Raw genomic sequence first — 20,432 nt, 5'->3', positions numbered from 1 at the left:
AAGTACTTTAATATTTGTCATGGGATCAGGTGACTACTCATCAGCCATAACCATTTGTAGCTGAAAGTATCCAAAATGTTGGCCATGAGAGGGAAGGACAAGTGTTAAAATACAGCCATTGACCTTCTCAGTCAAATAAAGTTGACCTCAGTGCGTGTAAGATACGCAGAGTATATTTCCAATGTATGTGATATTCATTTTAGTTATATTGCTAAAACTCTGGCCATCTGGGTCCAAATACTGGCTTAAACAAGAATAAAAACTGAACTTGACAGTGCCCACCTCCTACTTTGACATCATGAGAACTGCTCTGGGTGTTGTGCATCCCAAAATGTACAGCATGGTTTGGGAGCCGGTGAGGATTGCCCTCGGGAGGCACGACCCGTCTGAAACAGCGCAGGTTTTGTAGGCAGGTCTGCACACGTGAGCCCATATAGCTTTGTCCTTACCTGGGCTTCCACAAGCAGCAGATTCAGGCACCAAAACCTAACAGAAGAGGATGTAAAATCACAGTTTGCCACCAGCAGAAATGTTGTGTGAGTTGTTGCTGTTGTCAGTGCTCTGAGAGCACCCATGGGACGGAGGTCCCCTGGGACATCCACTCACCGCCTTGCCCATGGGCACCTGAGCTCACTGCCAGGGCACAGGAGGAGCGGAGCTGCCCCATGAGGGGGGACGAGGAGCAGGGTGCTGCAGGGACTCCACGGCCAGCCATGCCACCCCAATGAGTGGGAGAATAGGGGCCCCATCAGCGCAGTAAAGCCTGGTGGTCCTCATGGTAACCTAACTAATACGAACTTTTAATTTCTCAAACGACAATTTAATTTGGTCTGCCAAATTATTTTCAAGGTGCCTGATGATAATAGCTCCTGGTAGGACCAAATTCTGGGAGACAGAAGGCTAGCACATCCCCAGACTGATCCTATGTCTCTGCAGCCTCCAGCCACACCTTAAAATCTTCACCAGGACTTTTGTCTTCATTTATCTGAAGTATTTAAATACCTCAGCACTCACCGTACGCTCCACTGTAAACACAGGGCAACCTCTGATGAGCTTGGAAAAAACAGAGGCAACGGTGAGATAATGGCCGCAGATGTAACGACAACTATTGTACAAATAACCATCCTGTTAAACGTATAACTTGGTGAATTCCACTCGCCTCCGAAGAAACAACAGACCGTCGCCTTATTTCAAATTATTGCAGGGGCTGTTAGGCTGTCGCTTCCCTTTCCACCCTTGCTGGCTGCCGGAGTGAGCGAGAGGGTAATGGAAGAGGCAGTCCCCTGGGAAAAGCAGCTCCCTCCCCCTGACACAGCCTCCGGAGGCTTTCCCGAACCCCTCGGAAGGGTAGGTACAAATTAAAAACAAGCTTTTCCTCAGCCGTAACCAGGCCCTGGGGATTGTTAGTGCTGCAAAATCTCTTTTGCTGGCCTAAATAAATAAAGACAAAACACATAGAAAATGACTGCAAGAGCGGGATGTTGGGAGACAGCCGGCACAACACGGGGAAAAAAAGCCAAGAGGAAAATTTAATGTGGCAGTCTGGATTGCGGTGCTACTTGAACGCAAGATTTTTTCCATAATAAATGTCAAACTTAGAAAAACTTAGCATTCCCAAAGATGGCCTACCTTCCCCTTTTCTTGCTTAAAAAAGAGAATAGTTTGCCAGAATCAGGGGCAATTTCTGAGATCCTTTTTCAGACCTATTCCCACTGAAACAGAAATCCCATTTTCCCTGAGGGAAGGCTGCCGGGTCCAGATGCTTGGACTCTTACCTCTCGTCTCCACACAGACATACAAATTCCTACTGACAGCAAACAGCTCCCAGCATGATCATTTTCAAATCCAGTCTAAACTTCCCATCAATATTAACTCAAAACCACACATGCACCATGGCAAAAAAAAGCGCAGCAATATTGTTTTCTGAACTGAAGTAGAAGGTTGGAGAAAGAATTAAGATAAAGAAAAAGCAAAAGCAGAAAATGTATCTATGTCCTATGCTTAGGGACCTGTAAATGGTCTGCAGGAGTCTCTTAAAATACATTTTTCCAACCTATTCGACCTACTAGAACTTGTATGTCACACAGCTCCGCATTGTTGCTACAGGCACTTAAATACCGAGCTGTCTTCTGCTTACCCTGGTACTGGTCCTGTTGTGCTGGTCTGCGTAAGAGCCCTGCCACTCAGTCCTGCTTTCCATATGGACAAGCTTTACGTTGCCTGCCCATTCAGTAAGACTCGGGGAATCGGGGTGTCGTTGGGTGCCTGGGTTTCCCTCTGTGAGGGTGCAAGAGTAGCTATTTTCGTTATTTCTTTTTGACATTGCACAGCACCAGGAGGAAAGGAGCTTCACATCTGAAACACTAAGCAATATGTAATTTCACACTGGAGCCATCAAAGTGCTTCTCTTCAGCTTTACGATGAGGAGCTGTCTTTATGAACCAACTGCTTGGTGCAGCGTCCCCGTACGCCTATACGGCACGCTCCCGTCGTTGTACGTCCGCAGCTTTGTCCAAAGGAAAGTGAATTGCGGCCGAAAAACCAAAGAAAAATTGTATTACAAATTGTTCTGTTGCGACCAGCTGTTCTCACGAAGCTCAGCTCTTGTATTCTGTTATAGGTGATCGCTGCGATCGTCAGAAAAAAAGGTGAAAAAAAAGCCTCCTGCGTGCAGGGTAACGGGCTGGTCTGATGCCCTCTGCAACAGGTGGAAGGATCTGATTTCTTTCCAGTGGGATTGGGATAAAATTGACTTTGACGAAGAGATCCATCAGGACCCAATTTTCTCTCTTTCCAATCAGTGAGTAAAATTAAAGGCATATAAATAAACCCATAACTCAGCCAGCTGTCTTGTAGATGTTAATTTCCTCAAGACTTGTTGTGCAGGAAGCTTAAAAGCACTGAAGTTAAACGGGTATTTTTGGCATGACTTAATTCTAATCTTTCAGGTACCATAAAAACCGGCCAGAAGTTGTATCTGCCAGAGACACGGGCGTGCGGACCCTCCGAGCGGCGCTGCCTCGGCAGAGCCTTTGCCCGGGAGCTGAGTGGGAGCCCGTTGCTAGTGGCTATTTGACAGCAAAAGATCACACGGCGTATTTGGGGCTTCCTGGACGGCGCCTGCATGGCCGTACCTGGTACACGTTGTAAACGACTTCAGGCGTCTCCTTCCGAAGGCTCTTGACCAGGGTAGGAGTCATATTCTTCCAACTCTCGGCTGAGGAGACTGGGTGTCAATGTGGTGTTCTGAGAAACCTTCAGGGCCCTGGTCTCTAAAGGGTTACAGCTAAAATGTCTGTAGAAAATCAGCTTTAAAATGTTATACAACAAAACATGTTATTGCTGGTATTTGAGTCAGGCTTGATAATGCATTTCAGGCTAAAATATTTCTTTGATTGTCACAGAAATATGTGAAGAGCCAAGTGTTTGCTTTCAGTGTGCAGAATATATTTGGTTGCATTTCATTACCAGGGGCTAATTGTCTGAGAAACAGTTTTCACATCCAGAATTCCTGATACGGTGCAAAAAAAAAAAAAAAAAAAAAGGCTATTGGGAACCAAGAAGCCTTATGTTGCTGATTATTTAAGAGTGAAAGGATTAGTAGTGGCAGCAAGTATTTAGGCACTTTTTGAAAGAAATGTAGGTTAGTTCTTGGATTGATGTGGGTGCCCAGGAATCCTACCCAAAGCTGAAGTTAAAGCACCACGTGTGTACTGGCTGTTTGTTTATAAATACCTCAATAGCCGTTTTCAGTAAAATATGGAAATTCCTTCATTCTGTAGCTGTTCTCTGTTAGATCATTAAGCATGTCAATACTGCTGAACAATCAAACAGGGAAAAAAATGGTTTAATCTGCTTATGCTGGAGTGCTTATTTATTACAATCATTCGTCAACAAGACCTGAAAAAAAAAAAGGGGGTTGATTATATCCATTGGTTAAATACCATGCGGTACACAAATGTGGCAAGCACAAGAAAAAGATGGGCATCCTGCCTGATAAAGAATTACACTGGAAGTGAAAGGCTGACCTGCAGTCAGCAAATGTTAATCATTTTTACACCAAAGTGAGTGTAACGTTTCTATAGGGAAATTACTTCAATCTGGTCAGTGCAAGGAGCAGTTTGTATAATCGGATTGCAAATAAGGTTTGATCACATTCCAGCTTAATCTACTCTCTGAGCACCATTTACAGCACTAAATCAAACACTGGGAAGCTGCAGGTGCTGCTTTACAGTCATTACACCCAAGGGGCAGGGACTTGGTAATAAACAGCAAATAAATTGAAGCACTGACTTGCCTGCTACGGGGCATTTCTAATTATCCTCTAGTTTAGCTGGAAATTGTCATGCTCTCATCACAGCCTATTTTAACTGCTGCTGAATAAGTGTACACTTTTAGACTGAGTTAACCGAGAATATGAAGAAATGCCTGCCTTTTTTTTAGTGTTGGATCAGGAGTAACTTGCTAAGATCCAAGGAGGGCATCCTGTTTTCAAGTCCGTGTGCTCGAAGTAGAAACGTAACGACTGGAAACCTCGTATTTTTTCATTATGGGCTGAAGACCTACCGGAAGGAACGGCACTTGTCGTGGTAGCTCACACGTATTACCAACAGGCTGATAAGTAGGGCTGCAGCCTCCCGTGCTGTAGCTGACCCAGGATTGCTGGTGGTGGTGTTTCCTGGAAAAGTTGATCTCGAGAATGAACGGTGATTAACAAAGCAGCAGACTGTTGTTGTGATCTATTTAATATGTTTAAGGAGAAGGGAGGAAGATAAGACCCCTAGATTCTAAAAAAAAAAAAAAAAGAATTGTTTGGAAATGCACAGATAATTGCAATGATTAAAAGCCACAAATATTTTAGCCATTTGTGATACCTCCAGATCCTCCCACCCGGGTTTCATCCTAATAACTTGTCAACACAAGTAATATTCAGGAGGAATGTTGATATAAAAAGACATCTCTGCTGGGAAGTACGGCACCGTAGCAGCAAAGGTATGTAATACACCGTGATGAGAGGTGATGTGGTGATCACTTGCAGTACTTTTAACAGGATGTGTGATATGCAGGTAGCCTGACAGCTGCAGTAACAAAGCTGCTGTAGATCTCAAACCCAAAACTAAACGGCTTTTGGTGGAGGCGGGGGGTTACAACAGGGTTGATGCTAGGAAGCTTTCTAGCTTTTCCAGCTAGAAGGAAGCTAGTTGTAGTTAGCTAAGACTTACATCTTTCTATTTTAAAAAGACGCAATTGTGTACATTTCTAAACTGGATTGAAGTCCCAATTTGTGATCCTATTTTTACCCAGATGCGTTGCTTTTTTTCAATATACTGTGAAATAAGATTCATAACCTTTGGGTAAATTGTTCCCTCTAATATCCCTGAAGTAATATTTAACAGGTAATAATAACGGATGCAATTGGATCACAGCTCTGCAAATATTCTTTTTCCACTTGCTAAACGAACAAGACACAATGGAATAATCCCTGGGTTTGCATGTTTTAGGACTTCAAACAACTAATAGCTTGAATGATTTATTACAGGAAAAATGTGTAACAGCTGGTTTTGCAGATCTCAGACCTTTGCGGGGACTACGGAGGAGGTAGCACCGCAGAGTGCAGCGCAGCTCCCCTCATCCGAGCTGCAAATAATCTCAGCTCCCAACTCAACTCCCAGGCTCGGAGGAGCGAATAAGGACTGCATGACCACCGGGCCATGGTATTTATTTCAGCAGGGGGTTAAATGGATCTTTCCTGCTGGGTAAACGCAGTTGCAGGCTGGTGTGACGGTGGAGCAGAGGCTGCCCTGGTGCCCATTGCAGTACCATCGGGGTTTCTAAATCAAACAGAGGAGCAGGGGCTGGACTTCTCTGGAAGCGTCTGCTTTGGGCTGTTTTATAGGAAGAATAGACTAGAATTGAGCCCAGAAGATTAAAAAAACCCCCAAAAACGTTAAAGGCCCAGAAAGATTGAGATCTCTGTCTCTTTCTAAGTCCAGCCATTTTCCACCCACCAATTCGTCTTCAAAACTGCGTTTTTATTTGTAAATGTTATCACAGGGACACAAAGTATTATCCCATCCTTAATACTTGTTTCCCCCCGCTCGCCCAAATAGCTACTGTTATTTCCAGTGGCCACAACTGGGACCACTCAACATTAGCTGGCAACTTGATTTTATTTTTTTTTTTTCTTATGGAAATGCAAAGAATGTTCCTTTGTTACATGTTGATTTGGTATGGTATCTGCATTTAAAGTGCCTCCATGTTGTAGATGAGCTATGCTTTTCACATTATGTTCTTTCTTTTGGTTTTCAGGCAAATTAATTAACATGATACAGAAAAGGGAGAATACAAATGCTGAAGCCCTCACTTTAAGCCCTCATACTCTTTTGTTCTCCATTATTGCACCAAATTATTTAATTGGGTCTCTCTGATTGTGCACAGACACAGAAAAGAACACAGTCTATTGTGAGAAGCCCTACAACCATAATGCAGTATCAAATTCAATTCCCATCAAAAGTGCTTGCTGCTAAAAGCCTGTACTGTGGCTGCAGATTAATGAAGATCTGCATTGAGCAAAGTGGTGGTCGTAGAGACATTATTTTTCTCCAATAGAAGGCCTATTCTTGAAGAACAATAAAAGCATAGAAAAGCGTTAGTCTGCTTATGGATGGAAATAAATCAAAATGAATAAGAGGGTTGATGGAAATAGTCTGAAAGCAGTAGAGTGGAATTCTGAAAATACTGTTTTTGTTTTGTAAGGATTTTTTTTCCCATAGTCTCTCAAAAATGCTGCTTGATGGAGGCTCAAAAGCCTTGGAGTGAAGGACAAATTTGAAAAATCAGAAACTAATTGCAGAAAATCAGCATTTCACAAATGCATTTTTTTTCTGCAGAAATGTTGCACAGAATCTGGACTGAAAATAAGAAGAAAATGTAAAGAAGAAGGAAAATCAGTCATATTAACTAATAGACAAGTCTAGCCCAAAGAACAATGGACAGCTCTGAAACAGCATTCAGTCACCTTCAGATGAACTCATCTTCTTCTTTCCTTTTTCTTGACACAATGTTGTAAATTGTTTTTCTTTTTTCTTCTTCTTCTATCAGTGTCAAAATCAACTTTGTGCTTGTTTGTGTCAACTACTGGGTCCAAATCCCTATGTACTTACCAGCAATTAGAACATCGCCATCGGCTGTAGCTGACAAGCGTGTGACTGTAACACTAAGCAATTCCTTTTTAGAGCCACGCGGTTGCTCCATTCATACTTACAGGTGGTATCACCTCGTCATTGCTCAGTGCTGGATGGGTTTGAAGAACGGGCAGAGTGCTTGGGTAAAGCAAACAGACCAGTCAGTCATTGTCAGGCTGCATGGAGAGGAGGGGACCCACACTCACATCCTCTAAGGTGACCCACCAAGTGGAGATAGCCAGGCTAGGATGCTGCACAGGCTGAATGTCCTCTCTGGAGGTCTCACCTCCTCCCCTTTGACTGTGTAAAAGAGCCAGGGCATTTGGTTCCTGACTTGAATGAACTGTTGATATCCATTTTAAATACTTAATTTCTGTCCTTCGTTGCACTCCCAGCATCCCAGCTGTGCGTACAATCACAGGTGATGTCCAATTTATGTCAGTTTACTCAGGAAGTGGTTCCACCTCTGCACTGATGATACACATTTAGAAACAAGAAATCCAGAAGCAGGTCCAGGACAATAAATGCTTTATTATCATCATGTTGGGCTACTTCTTACCAAGTCTTTCAGGCCCAAGTCATCCACAGACCTGAAACCTTCTGTTCTCCAAAGAAGTCATCAGCGTGAAAGCCAGAGCAGTAGCAAAACCTCTCTCCAGAGCTGGAGCAGCTGATGGGTAATTCTAGACATTGCTGTGATTCAGAAGCCTACAGTGGCCAGTGGCTTGTCCTCTATGATAAACTACCCCATGTTGAATGATATTGGCCTGCTATTCAACCCATTACTTTACGCAGGATAAAATGGAGCTTGTCATAGCCATTGAGTGAGAAGAGATGCAGGTTCTTCTTAAACGATACTCAAAAGTATGTCCTGAACCCACCTTATAGACTTAACTAAAGTTTCAGCAGTCACCTAAGGTTTACATTGCTGCTTGCTATGAGCACATTGGGGGTGGAAACAAAGTGGAGATGCACTTCTTGATCTCTATTTTACCCTGGATTAAGTTACATAAAAGCATGAAGTAATTTTGAATTATGCTTTAGGATAATTTGTCATTACCCAAAGCTCTGTGCTTTTTTTTTATTCATTAGTATCTCCCAGTCCAAGCTCTATGTAGAGGAGAAGAGCTTCTAGAACAGCTCCAAGGAGCCGTGTCCTTCTGGTGAGATGTGTAGTGCAACTAAACTTAAAAAAATGGCTCCATTTTTGAAAGGCCCCGGCCCCAATACCCTGTACCCTCTTAGAAAAGCTGTTCCTGTGCATCCAGACCTGACTGCTCTGATTTCTGGGATTCTCCTGGCTTGGAGACACTGCAGATGTTGAGTGGGTTCAAAGACAGGAGTATGGAAATGGATGCTTCCAGATTTGTCATTCTAGAGGCCAGGAACTCATGTGGGGATGGTCTGCTGCTACGAGTTGGTCCGGATGTGGGCAGCTGTAGCACCAGCGCAGATCCGTGCAGGATGTGGACCGTAACTAGATGGCTTAAAATACCGCATCATGGCTACGTTGTCCAGGGTCTGTTGTGTGCAGTCTTTCGATCTCTGCACAGAGTTAAGTGCTCCTCAATATTTATGTTGAATAAAAAGGCCTGACAATATAAGAGGGTTAACCACAGCACACACGCTTTCTCCAGAGAAGGACTCAGTGCCTGTGAAATGCCCCGGGTATCCCATATTTCTGCATGGGCTGGAGGAGATAGGACAGGACTAAAGGGAGACTGACACTCTGCTGGAGGCCAGCTGGGACACTTCATGGTGCCCAAAGTGACACCATTGCTTCTACAGAACTGGGTGCCAGCTCCTTGCCAGCGTTGTATCATGGGCCTGTCCTATGTCAGCAAAGAGATGCCTTCCTGAGGGGTTAGACCAGTTAAAATTGACAGATTAAACACACTTTGCAGCACAAACAAGGTGCAATATTTGGTTTATTGTTCCTTTCTTAGTTCCCTCTTGCTAAACTTTCTCTTTTTGGCGGCTGATGTTAGCAATCTAGATGAAGTCTGGGGCTTAGGCAGCATCAGTATTCACCATCCCCTCCATCATCACCCTCTCCTTACCATCCTCCCCCCGATACCTGTGGTGAATCTTACCCTGTGGTCCACGGGGCAAGCCCTGCTGTTGGGAGGGGGACGTGCGGCATGGGTAGCACTGCTCCCCGGGTGTTCACCAGCACGTGCAGCGTGGACTCAGTAGCCCAAAACTGCTGGGGGCCGAGATTGGGCTCAGAGACTGACTTATTCCCCCATCTCCAGGGGAAGTAACAGCCTTTTCCTGCACCCAGGAGCCTGAAACGGGAAAAGAAAGAGAGGAGCCCCTCACTGTGTTTCTTTCTAAGGTCACCAGGCTGCAGATTGCAATGATCCTGGTTTTTGGTATGATACCCCTTCCCATTTTTCAGATTAGTTCCCTGGCACCATCAGGTGAAAACTGACTTGAACAGTGGTAGGTCGCATCCTATGAAACTTTGTGGGTGTTTTTTTTTTTTTAATTTTCACAGGTTGTAAAACACTAAAAAGGAGATTATAAACTACCACCCAGCCTGTGCCAGCAGAAAGAGAAGCAGGTGTGGGACAGGCCTGGGTGGTGCAAGGACAGGACTCTATGGCACTGCCAGGGGTGAGCCCTGGTCTGAGCCCTGCTACCCGTGGTACCTACAAGGCACCTGCGCGTTGGCCTTGTCGGGATGTGGGCAGCTGCAAGGGCTGGCCATGGCTCCTCACGGCTGTGCTCCCGTCCACATTAGATCACACGCAGTTTATAACCCCCACAAGCCACATCAGATGAAGGAATTACCTTGGACTGCAGTAGTAATGTGGTAACCGATTTTGTGTCTTGAGTAGGGAGGTCATTGTGCCCCTGTACTCGGCACTGGTGAGGCCGCACCTTGAATCCTGTGTTCAGTTTTGGGCCCCTCACTACAAGAAGGATGCTGAGGTGCTGGAGCGTGTCCAGAGAAGGGCAACAAAGCTGGTGAGGGGTCTGGAGCACAAGTCTTACGAGGAGCGGCTGAGGGAACTGGGGTTGTTCAGTCTGGAGAAGAGGAGGCTGAGGGGAGACCTTATCGCTCTCTACAACTACCTGAAAGGGGGTTGTGGTAAGGTGGGTGTTGGTCTCTTCTCCCAACTAACTAGTGATAGGATGAGAGAAAACAGCCTCAAGTTGCACCAGGGGAGGTTTAGATTGGATATTAGGAAAAATTTCTTCACCGAGGGGGTGGTCAAGCATTGGCACAGGCTGCCCAGGGAGGTGGTGGAGTCGCCATCTCTGGAAGTGTTCAAAAAACTTGTGGATGTGGTGCTTCAGGACATGGTTTAGGGGACATGGTGGTGCTGGATTAATGGTTGGACTTGATGATCGTGAAGGTCCTTTCCAACCTTAGTGATTCTGTGGTTCTGTGATTCTGTGTCTGATGTTTAAATATTTCTGCTGAACCCTAATCCAAGACTAAAAAAAGACCAAATGGTAGTTCCTCACTCAGCTTGTTTGATCAGAGAAGAAAGCAAACTAAACAAAAAGTCAGACAGAAGCGTATTGAGCCCAGACATAGTCCCTTTGCCATCTCGTTCAAATCATGGACATTTGCTGGGAAACAGTGGTGTAAAAGGACACTTACGGATTTATACACCCGCATTTGTTCTAGCAAAATGAAGGTACGAGTGAAACTCCACTCCATACTGCGAGAGAACCGCTAACCTTTGCTGCAGCCGAACTAATCTCTCCACACCAAGTACTTGAACGTTGCATTTCTGCTACCAAATTATCCTGCCATGGATTCTTCAGTAGGTCTTACAAGCTGCAGGATTTGCGGGTTACCGACTAAAGTTTGTCATCAGGTGATTCCTTTCCTGGGCAAAACTTCCCTCAATAAATGCTGCGAGCATCTTGTGCCTGCGCTGTCTTAGAAACATCTGTCTCTGGCAACAAAGGGACTTTAGACGTAGTGAGCTTTGCACTGTGTTATAACTTTCATATTACCCTTTGCACGGCCATTTTACTTCAGCTGCCTGCTGTGTATCATTCATTGCGAGTTTACTTCATTCTCTGGATTCATAGCTGATGCTCTCTGGACCATAAAATTTCAGCTGCAAAACCAGAACATCTCATTATTTCTGAAATATCAAGCTTGTATCTTCTTGATAAATAATTCCTACTAGTATAATGTATCAGACTAAAACATATTTTCTGAGGCCAGTGAGGTTAAAGCGGCAATCTCACCTTTTTTAATTTTTTTGCCCTGAAGACAGTGATTTCCATATATAGAGTGACCCCGGTTTGTGTTGAACATGGGGAATGAGGATGAAGCATGAAACGACACATATTGCTGTCAGAGATTTGAAATGAGGCCTGCTAACCTGTAGGCAGCCTTACAGGACTAATCAGTCCCTCACATTACCAATGTATTCAGATTGCTGCATGCAAGCAGCCAGCAATGGCCGGGGAAGTTTGCTTTTTTTATCACTGCCATTGACAAACATTACATTTTAATGCGATTCTCCCCTTCCATCCACTGTCTAAAAAAAAAAAAATATCTTTTGACACCGTATCTCTGAGACACTGGTCTCATCTGGTTTCCTTGATGCTTGAAGAGTGGGTGCAAACTGTGTTGATTTACTTTTGAATATACATTAATCAGCAGTGCTTAAACAGCCGATAACATTTTTTTACTCTTCTAGCTGACAACACAAACTCTTTTGAATGCAGCTTGTTTCTTAAACTTTGCCTCTGAAGTTTATGGCAGCCCAAGACACCTGAGCTGAGTTTGTCTGGAGATGGTGGAAGATGCACGAGCAGGAGTGAAAGCCAAAGCCTCTCTTTTAGTTGTGGGATTTTTCTTTTTTTGCATTATTCTAAGCATCAGTCGAAGCATTAACAAAAGACCCTCTTGAAGCCATAAACTCCTGATTTTCCCATTCAGAGCACACACCTAGCAAAGACTGTTTTTCCCCTTTTGTAAGACAGAAGTTTCAATCCTTGCAAAATGTAATTTAAATATACCCTTTCAGATGACTGTTGTACTAAGTGCTATTTCATCTACAGGCAGTGTTATTTCTTCTGTTCTTGGTATTGTGTGATGACTCTTCATTTCAAGGTTTTTTGCAAAGAGATCCAAGCAGAAAAGGATAGAAAAAATCCCATTAAAACTCCTAGCAAGTAGTAGCCACCCAGTACATAAATCCCTTCAAGTGAGGACTACATGATCAGGATTTTAGGGTGGAAAAAGGCATGGTAGGAAGAGCTGGGTCAAGGGTGCAGGCCATACCCCCCTTTAGTCCCAGTCCAAGCAGAAATCCACCTGGAAATGTACTGTACTGCCTGGCGTGCTAATCCCTCTCCTTGGATCTCCCCACCCCTTCTGCAGGATTTCCCGTGGGCCTGGGGTCCGTGAGGGTCACTCACTGATACTGTTTTGGAGCTAATGACGGCCCAGCGAAACACACATCTGGGAGGAAGAGTAGACATCAGTGCCGAGGCCTGGCACATCGCCTGCATGCTTAGCATCTCCAGCATAGTCCTCCTGCCTTGGCCTCCTGCCTCCCATTCCATCCGGTCTACAGGGCCCTGGAGACATGGGGTTTGCTCCTGTTCGGCCGCTAACCCTCCTCCAGAAGCAATAAAGCAGTGGTGCTCTCTGCCCCGTCTCTCAGCAGGTTTTCCTGGCACTTTCTCCTTAACTGGGATCCTTTGTGGGAGAGGAGCTTGCTTTGAGGATCAGGGTCATAAACAAAATAAAATAAATGGTAAGAAGAAAAATTCGTGGCGTTAGTCTCCAATATCCATAATACTAAAGATTTTCTGGAGGATGTTTTGCATCCTTCATCCTCAGAGAGTGCTGCTGCAGGGTGGCTCAGGACGAGGTGATCTACCCTCCCTCTCCACCCTGGGCTGTGCATTCCTTTCCCCTCCCTTCTTCTGGCACCAGCACTCATCTGAACCTCCAGCGAGCTAGCTCCAGGCACAAAACTAGCTGAAATCTAACTCGAGATTAAAAAAAGTAAAAAATGAATGGAAGCTTAAAACTGTTGTAGAACCTGATCCTAAATGTGCTCAGCGGCTCTTGGAGATAATGAGCACCCCACAAGTTCAGACCCAACGTTATCTCATCCTGGAAAAAAGGGAGAAGAGGAGATGTACTAGCCTGGAACAGTGGTTCCTCTATTTGGTGAGTCTACAGTGCATCCTTCAGCATGGTGCAGGGGTGCCCAAGCCAGGTCCAGGAAGAGCAGCTCTGGAAATGGCGGTGATATGGTCACATCAGCCCAGTGCCTCAGCCTGGTGCACTCTGCTGCGGGGAGGTCAACTCCACAACTCTCACCTGGCACCGTCTGACCAGCCAAGGCTATGCCAGGTCACAGTCTCCCTGAGGTCTGGTGCACCTGCCAGCCCTGTAGGGACATGTTGGACACACCAGACATTTTGGATGGCACTGCCCACCTGTGTGTGGGCAACCGCGCTGAGCAGGGGATCTCCATTGGGACTAGGCGCTCCTGAGAGCCAGCCACCATGTGGATGCTCCACTGGATGTTCCTCAAGCTCACTGACTCAATCTGGAGATCAAACCCTCACCTTGCCATCATGTGTCATTTCTCAGCGCTTAATTCCTTCTCAGAAGGGTTTTCCTGGAGGCTCAATTTACCACAGGACTCAGAAACGGCTCTGTGGAAGCATCTGCTCCTCATGAAACAGAAAAAGAGAAAGTTCCCACTGAGGTTTTACATGGGTGTTATTTTTCCCCTTGTGTAATGTATGCAGTTGAACTCAATTTTTTTTTTCCTTGAAATAAAAGAGCTTCAAAGGCAGTTTAAATAAATAAATAAGCTTGATGAAGTGATAGAATTTTTCTGGAGGAGAGATCATCAGCAAATTCATTTTGGAAATTGTTTTTTTCAAACCATGGCATCTTCCTTTTAAAAAGATGTTTGAAGTCTTTGAATTTGCCCCTTGGACCCATTTAAATCTAATTTCTAATCCCTCAGTCTCTGTAATGATATGAAACCTCTATTTTGGTATTATCATTTGAGTCCTAAGTATTTGCCGAATACATACTATATCATCAAATATTTGTCATACAGTTGTGATTAAGATGTAGAGCCCTCAGAAGAGGTTGATAACAGTTTAAACAACTTCGGAGTAAATTAAGGGATTTAAAGGATTAGAAAAGAGATAACAGATGTTAAATGTGTACCGATTTTTTAAAAAGTTTTGTTGGTTTTTAAATACCTGCCACCAATAATGAAATACAGAAGGTGTCCCTGCATGCTAGATTCCCAATTTCCATTCTCCTGCATGTAAAATCAATCAAATACCAGGTATCCCCGTCACCTTTCAGCAGGGTATTTTACCTCAGCAGGACGTTTCATCTGGAGAAGATAATAATGCTGTGAAGCAAACCCCACCATACAAACTCTTGGAGAAGCTCACCTCTCTCCATCGAGGCAGAAACCAAGCCCGCAGGCTCCCAGACCTCTGCAGCGGGGCCGTTCGTGTTTGACCTGCTGTAAATAAAGGCTCCAGGCAACAACTCACCCCCTCTGCGTTGGCTCTTCGGGGCGGTGGGTGCCGCCGAGGTCCTTCCCTGGCGCTGGGAGGGGGGAAGGAGGAGGGTAGGACGGGGAGAAATGGCTGTGTCTCGTCTGGGATGGCACGGGGCCACGACTCGGGCACGTTGCTGTACCTGGGGGCCGGGCAACGCTCCCGGGGGATGACGTGGCCGTTCAGAAGTCCTTGGTAGGGGTTACCCTTTTGTCAAATTAGTGGGGGGGTTATCTCAATAAGAGAGTTCAGGGCTGGGCCCTTGATTTATGACCGAGGTCTAAAGTTTTAGAAGGTCATACAAAAGCTTCCTTCCACAGGTTTAATTTTATCCATGGGGAGAAGTGGGTTTTCAAGCACCGAGAGAGCTTCCCTCTGCCAGGCAAGCGAGGCAGCTCTTCTAGCTCAGGCACCCGGCAGATTAGCAGTTGTTAATTAACAGCTGTTAACCTTAACGGCAGCAGCCATAGTGTGAGGGATGCCGTTGCAGAAAGACCGGGGGAATAGTTCTTACCCTAACGTGCCCAGAGTCTAAAAAGGCAAATAGAAATAAGCGCGCGCAAAAGGTACCTCGTCGCAGCAAACAGTGACTGAGAGTGTTTGCACAGACAAGAGGATTTTTCTTGGATGACCAGGATGAGGATCCCAAGGGAGCTTGCTGATCGTTGAACACGATCCAAGATGAGAGCTGAGCAGTTTTGAACTTGGAAATAAGGTTCTTGCCTTGGCAGCAGCTGGGAAAGTGTGAGACCACACCTGAAATGGTGTGTTTATACCAGGTGCTGTTTTACAAGGCGGGCATCGGAGCAGTAGAAACAGAGCAGAAAAGAGCAGCAAGTACGAGGGGAGGCCTCAGGTGTTTCAGCAGGGAAGGGAGGTTAAGAAAACAGGCGCCTCATTCGTCGCAAAAGAGGCGGCGGGCAAAGAGGACCGTGCAATGCCTGGGACGCTGAGGAGTGGCGAAAAGCTGGACACGGAGGGTGTGAGAATGGAACAAAAAGCTGGAGGAAGAGAAGACAAGGTTTTCACAATGTAATTAGTATGAGGAACACAATAACCCACAGTCGTCAGGCAGCCCTGGATGTATTTACAACACAATGGTTTGCTGCATTGGCAGGAGAAGCCGCAAAGCCTCTTGGAAACCCCCTTGTTAAAATTCTCCCACCAAACTGAGGGTTGTATGACAAAATCAAAAAAGCCAAGACACAAAATGCGTTTCAATTATCAAGGGACATAAAAGGTGACCAAAAAGAGGTTTTTCAACACAACAGAAATAAAAGGAGAATAAAGGGAAGTATAACACCCATTAGTAAAAGGCAAAGGAGAGCAAATAAGCGATGAGGCAGAGCAGACTGAAGTGTTCAACGTCTCATTTCCTATAGCCTTTCCCCTCCCCCCAAAAAAGGGTAAATTATGTCCAGTTATTTATCAAAATTAATTTTTAGGTGAGAACAGGAGCTCCAGCCAGGATAACAAATCCAGGTTGCATTGCAGAATAATTCTGTTGGGTAAATAGTCAGGCTAAATGGGACACAGTTGATGCTGCAGCACTGAAAGAACGATTTGTGGTTACCCATGAGGCAATACTGAGCTACCAGCAAGGACAAACCATGGTACCCGCCGTTGGATGCGTTGATGACACTGAGCTGAGATTTTGGACTCCTGCGCTGGGATCTGGTCTCCACACTGGGCAGGAAATCAGGCGTGGAAGTGCTGAAGTCCTTTGTTAGACCGAGCTCATTTTTGCTGCTAAATTAATTTCCAGGTTTATGGGGCAGTCACACAAACAAGTTACTGTGAGGGAGGAGAAGGTGTAAACTTAGTGTAAGTCAGCTGCTCTGCAATAACTGCCAGTGCACCAGTTCTTACCCTGGGATACCTGGGGGAGAGTTTCCTCCTCAGCAAGTAAATGAGGGGTAAACAGGCAGTAGAGAGGGAGAATTTACTGCAGGGAGAGGAGCAACTAAAGCAAGCCAGCTTTGAGGCACATTCACACTTTATCTATCTGGCAGTAATTAGTTCCCATATCCATATCCTTAGCGCTGGGATGCAGAGAAATATTTCCAAGGGACATATTTTCCCCTTTTGTGTTCAACAGGCTGTACTTTAGGACATGGTCTGTCAAAAGAACCACAGGGCTTAACTGGTCTCCCAAGGCTGTTTGCCTTCATTCCTTGATTATGGTTACCAGTGAGCCTTTAACTGGTAACTCATGAGTTACTTGACTAGGACATCACAGCAGACTCATTTCTGGCAGAAGGGAGTAGAAGGTGTGAAAATACAGATGAAATCTTCTGGAGAGCCTTGAGTAAAATACCAGAACCACACTTTGATTATGAAAGAGAAAGATAAGCACTGAGACCAATTTCCAAGCCAAGTGACTTGGAAGTTGAGTCAAGACTGATAGACTTTGGTCTGCATCCTAAGGAAGATGCATACTGTAGTATGTTGGAGGATTTTTACTCTGTATGCTTTGGACAAATCATCCTCATTAATTCATATTTAAACAGCTCTTTCAGACTTTTGTAATCTGTGTTTTGGGGTTTTTTTTTGACCCCAGGTTGCTGTGATATTATTTCTGAAAACTAAGTAGAAGTCTTTTCTCTTTGCACTTTTGTTGTGACGCATCCTTGACAACCTGCTGTCAAAGTCAAGCACCAAGAGCTTTTCTCAGTGGTAGATAGTGGAACCATCAAGGTCTTTCGGCGCTTGTCTGTGGGAGCAGGGCTCTCCTTCCTGCATCATTCCGAGCCAGAGGCAGGCAGCTAGTGATTGCAACACCTTGTTCAAGAGGAGGCAAATAGCAAATAGGAAGGGGCCGGAGAAGCAGAAAGCTGCATGCTGCCACCCAGGATGTCTGGGTTCAGGCAAATGGATGTGGGGGAGCCGGGGGCGAGCTGGGTGTTGAGGTCTGGTCAGAGGGGTCGAGGGAGCTCAGGGGGAGGCAGGGACTTCTGTCGGGGCAGAGCAACAGCTCCCCAGGCTTTGTTGTCGTAGGTGCCCAGCTCCCAGGCAGACACCCCAGTGCGGACGCCTTGCTGGGAAGATCAGTCCCGTTCCTCTGGCCGCGGTGAGCTGCGCCCTGACCCAAGTCGTGGGTCAGCACAGCCCTTTTTGGCCTCCCTCACGGTGCATATTTCTTTCTTCTCTCCCTGTTAGTGTCGGTGGGAGCCTTTCTATTGATTTCAGCAGATGGGGAAACAGGACTTGAAAGAGCAAATCTACCAGCAAAGCCCCCATACTGGCTAGAGCGGAGCAATTTGGAAGGGTGCCGTTTGCTAGGCCAATGCCCCCCAGGTGAGCTGTGCTCCATGGGCTTCCTATGGCCCCAACCGAATATTGTCACGCTTCCCAAATATTACACCCTATCCTGATTAGATTTGTTGGTTACTGCTCTCTTATTTAGTTATCCCTTTGTAAACCAAATGATGCTTGTAAATTTAGGCGGAGGTGGCAACAGCAACCTTTTGCATAACGTGGGGAAAAAAACGTGCACCAGCCCCTGGTGATCTGCCTGGGTAGTTGGTTTTATTGGATTTTGTGATACTGAGATGGTTTGGCAACTGTTGGCCTGTCAGATTGAGAGGTCACTCACCAGCCTCCATCAGAGATTTAAAGGCACTGCAAGGAAACTCCTTGTGTCAATTTGACTCAATTTGCAAACTAATGAGTTAAGCCCTCCCAATGTGTTTAGGGTCAGCTCAGATCTATTTGGGAAATGTTTGACTATTAGCATTTAAAGCTTCAGATGTGCCAAGCCCCATTTCCCCCTCCTGCTCCCCAGCCCTCTCCAGGTTGCTCCCTCCTTTAATTTCCCTGCAGGTTTTAGAAAGGATGCATTAAATTAAAATCACTAGCTGTTTTGTGAGCAGTCTTTTGTGACCAGTAATGAATGTAATGAGTGAAAAAGGATAGGGAAAACAGGATGATTAAATGATGCTGGGCTGTTTTTCACCCAGCAGTTTGCAATGTGACACAAATGGACAATTGGGGCTTTTCTTTTCCCATTAATTTGTATCTGTGTTTGCACTTGTCACATAAAACCCAGACTATTTACTAAAACATGAGGTAGGTAACAGATGCCACCTCCTTTGGAGCTGAACCTGATTGACCTTATTTCTGATAGTACAGTTGCGCAGTGTTATTTTGGATTTTCTCGGCGTTGGACACAGCCCCAAGCACTATGACAGCTAGACTTCACTCTCATGTGCCTTTAGAAGGATCGGTGTCTTGCCTTGTGTGCTCATTGTGTTTTATAAAATACAGCAGTCATTTTGAAACATTTTTCCTACCAGCTTTGAAATGTAGTCAGGATTCAGATTTTTTTCCAACTGCAGGCAGAACTAAGAGCTTTCCTTCCTGTGATGCATGTTGGGATTTTTCCATGATAGATATTAATCAAAAGCTTTAGCAATTAATCATTTTCTGAGCCAGGGTGTGCTCTGAGTGTGCGTGTGTGCATGTACGTGTGTGTGTGTGTTGATTAAACCAAGTACCTGAATCTGAAATCCTCAGGTATCTATGTTCATTAGACTGTTTTGGGACTATCCGGAGAAACAATTTCTGCCTACTCGAAATATATCAGATTCCTTCTTACTGTTTTCTCATTCCTATAATCCCACAAAACAGCCCACAGCATGGGAACAGCCCAGATTCAGTACCCTAACTAAAGCGAAGCCTGTACTAACCATATGTACGCAATTTAAATCTGAGGTGCTGTTGTATCTTGGTAGGATTTGCACCGAGGGTTTAGGCAGGAGTGGATCTAGAGTTCTTGGAAAGTCCAGTCTGAGCTCTTGGAAATTAACATCATCATGGATAAATGAAATAATTGTATAAAACTGAGTCTATGAGAGCAAGGGCATGCCCTTTCCGACGTTTCACTAAGTGCGTATTTACAATGGGTGCACTTGTCACCCCCAGGGACCTAACAGGAGGCCGAATCACGGATGGGTCTGGCTGAAGCAATCTGTGGTCAAAGTCAAAATCCATGCACAGCACCTTTACAATAATTCTCATGGGGACACAAAACAGTGGTATTTAATTCAGAATTAGCAGAAATAAGCTGAAGCTGGCCAGAGTGTAATGGATTTAAAAACCGAACCTGGATCCACAAAGAAATCAGGTCTTTTTAACATGATTTTTTACGGCTGCTGCACCATGTGAAATGATAGGTCCTGTAGCTTCGACAGGGCTCTAACGAGAGTCATCGTTGCCAGAGACAAGTGACACATGCAGTCAGCCGCAATACTTTAGCAACAGGCAACCTTATCCTACTATTAAGTAAACTCTTCATCCAATTTCCATTTCAATTTTATAGTTGCTGCTGACACAAGTCATTAAAATGCACAAGCTAGCTTCGCAATTATTCATTCAAATGACACTTAAAATTGTAAGGGGTATTCTTGCTCTTGAACTTGCAGAGCTGCCATCCACACCTCACTGAAAAGCTCCTTGAAAAACACACCGATGAGAAAGTGGCCTTTCCATCCTGATTCGTCTCCGCTTAAAAATCTGTTTCTGTTCACAGGAGGGAAATGAACCCTCATGCAAATAAGGCAACAACGGTAAATACTTTTTGTTTTGTTTTTATTGAATGGGAAAACAAACTTTAATTTGAATACTAAACCATCCAGAATATCTAGCTGAAAACATGTTTTTATTATTTACATTCCTAGGTTTGGCTTGTTATGCTCCTGGCATATCTATTCATAT

This window comes from Phaethon aethereus (genome assembly GCF_964289735.1).
Source record: "Phaethon aethereus genome assembly, chromosome: 1".
Classification (NCBI taxonomy): Eukaryota; Metazoa; Chordata; class Aves; order Phaethontiformes; family Phaethontidae; genus Phaethon; species Phaethon aethereus.
This window is presented reverse-complemented; position numbering follows the sequence as displayed.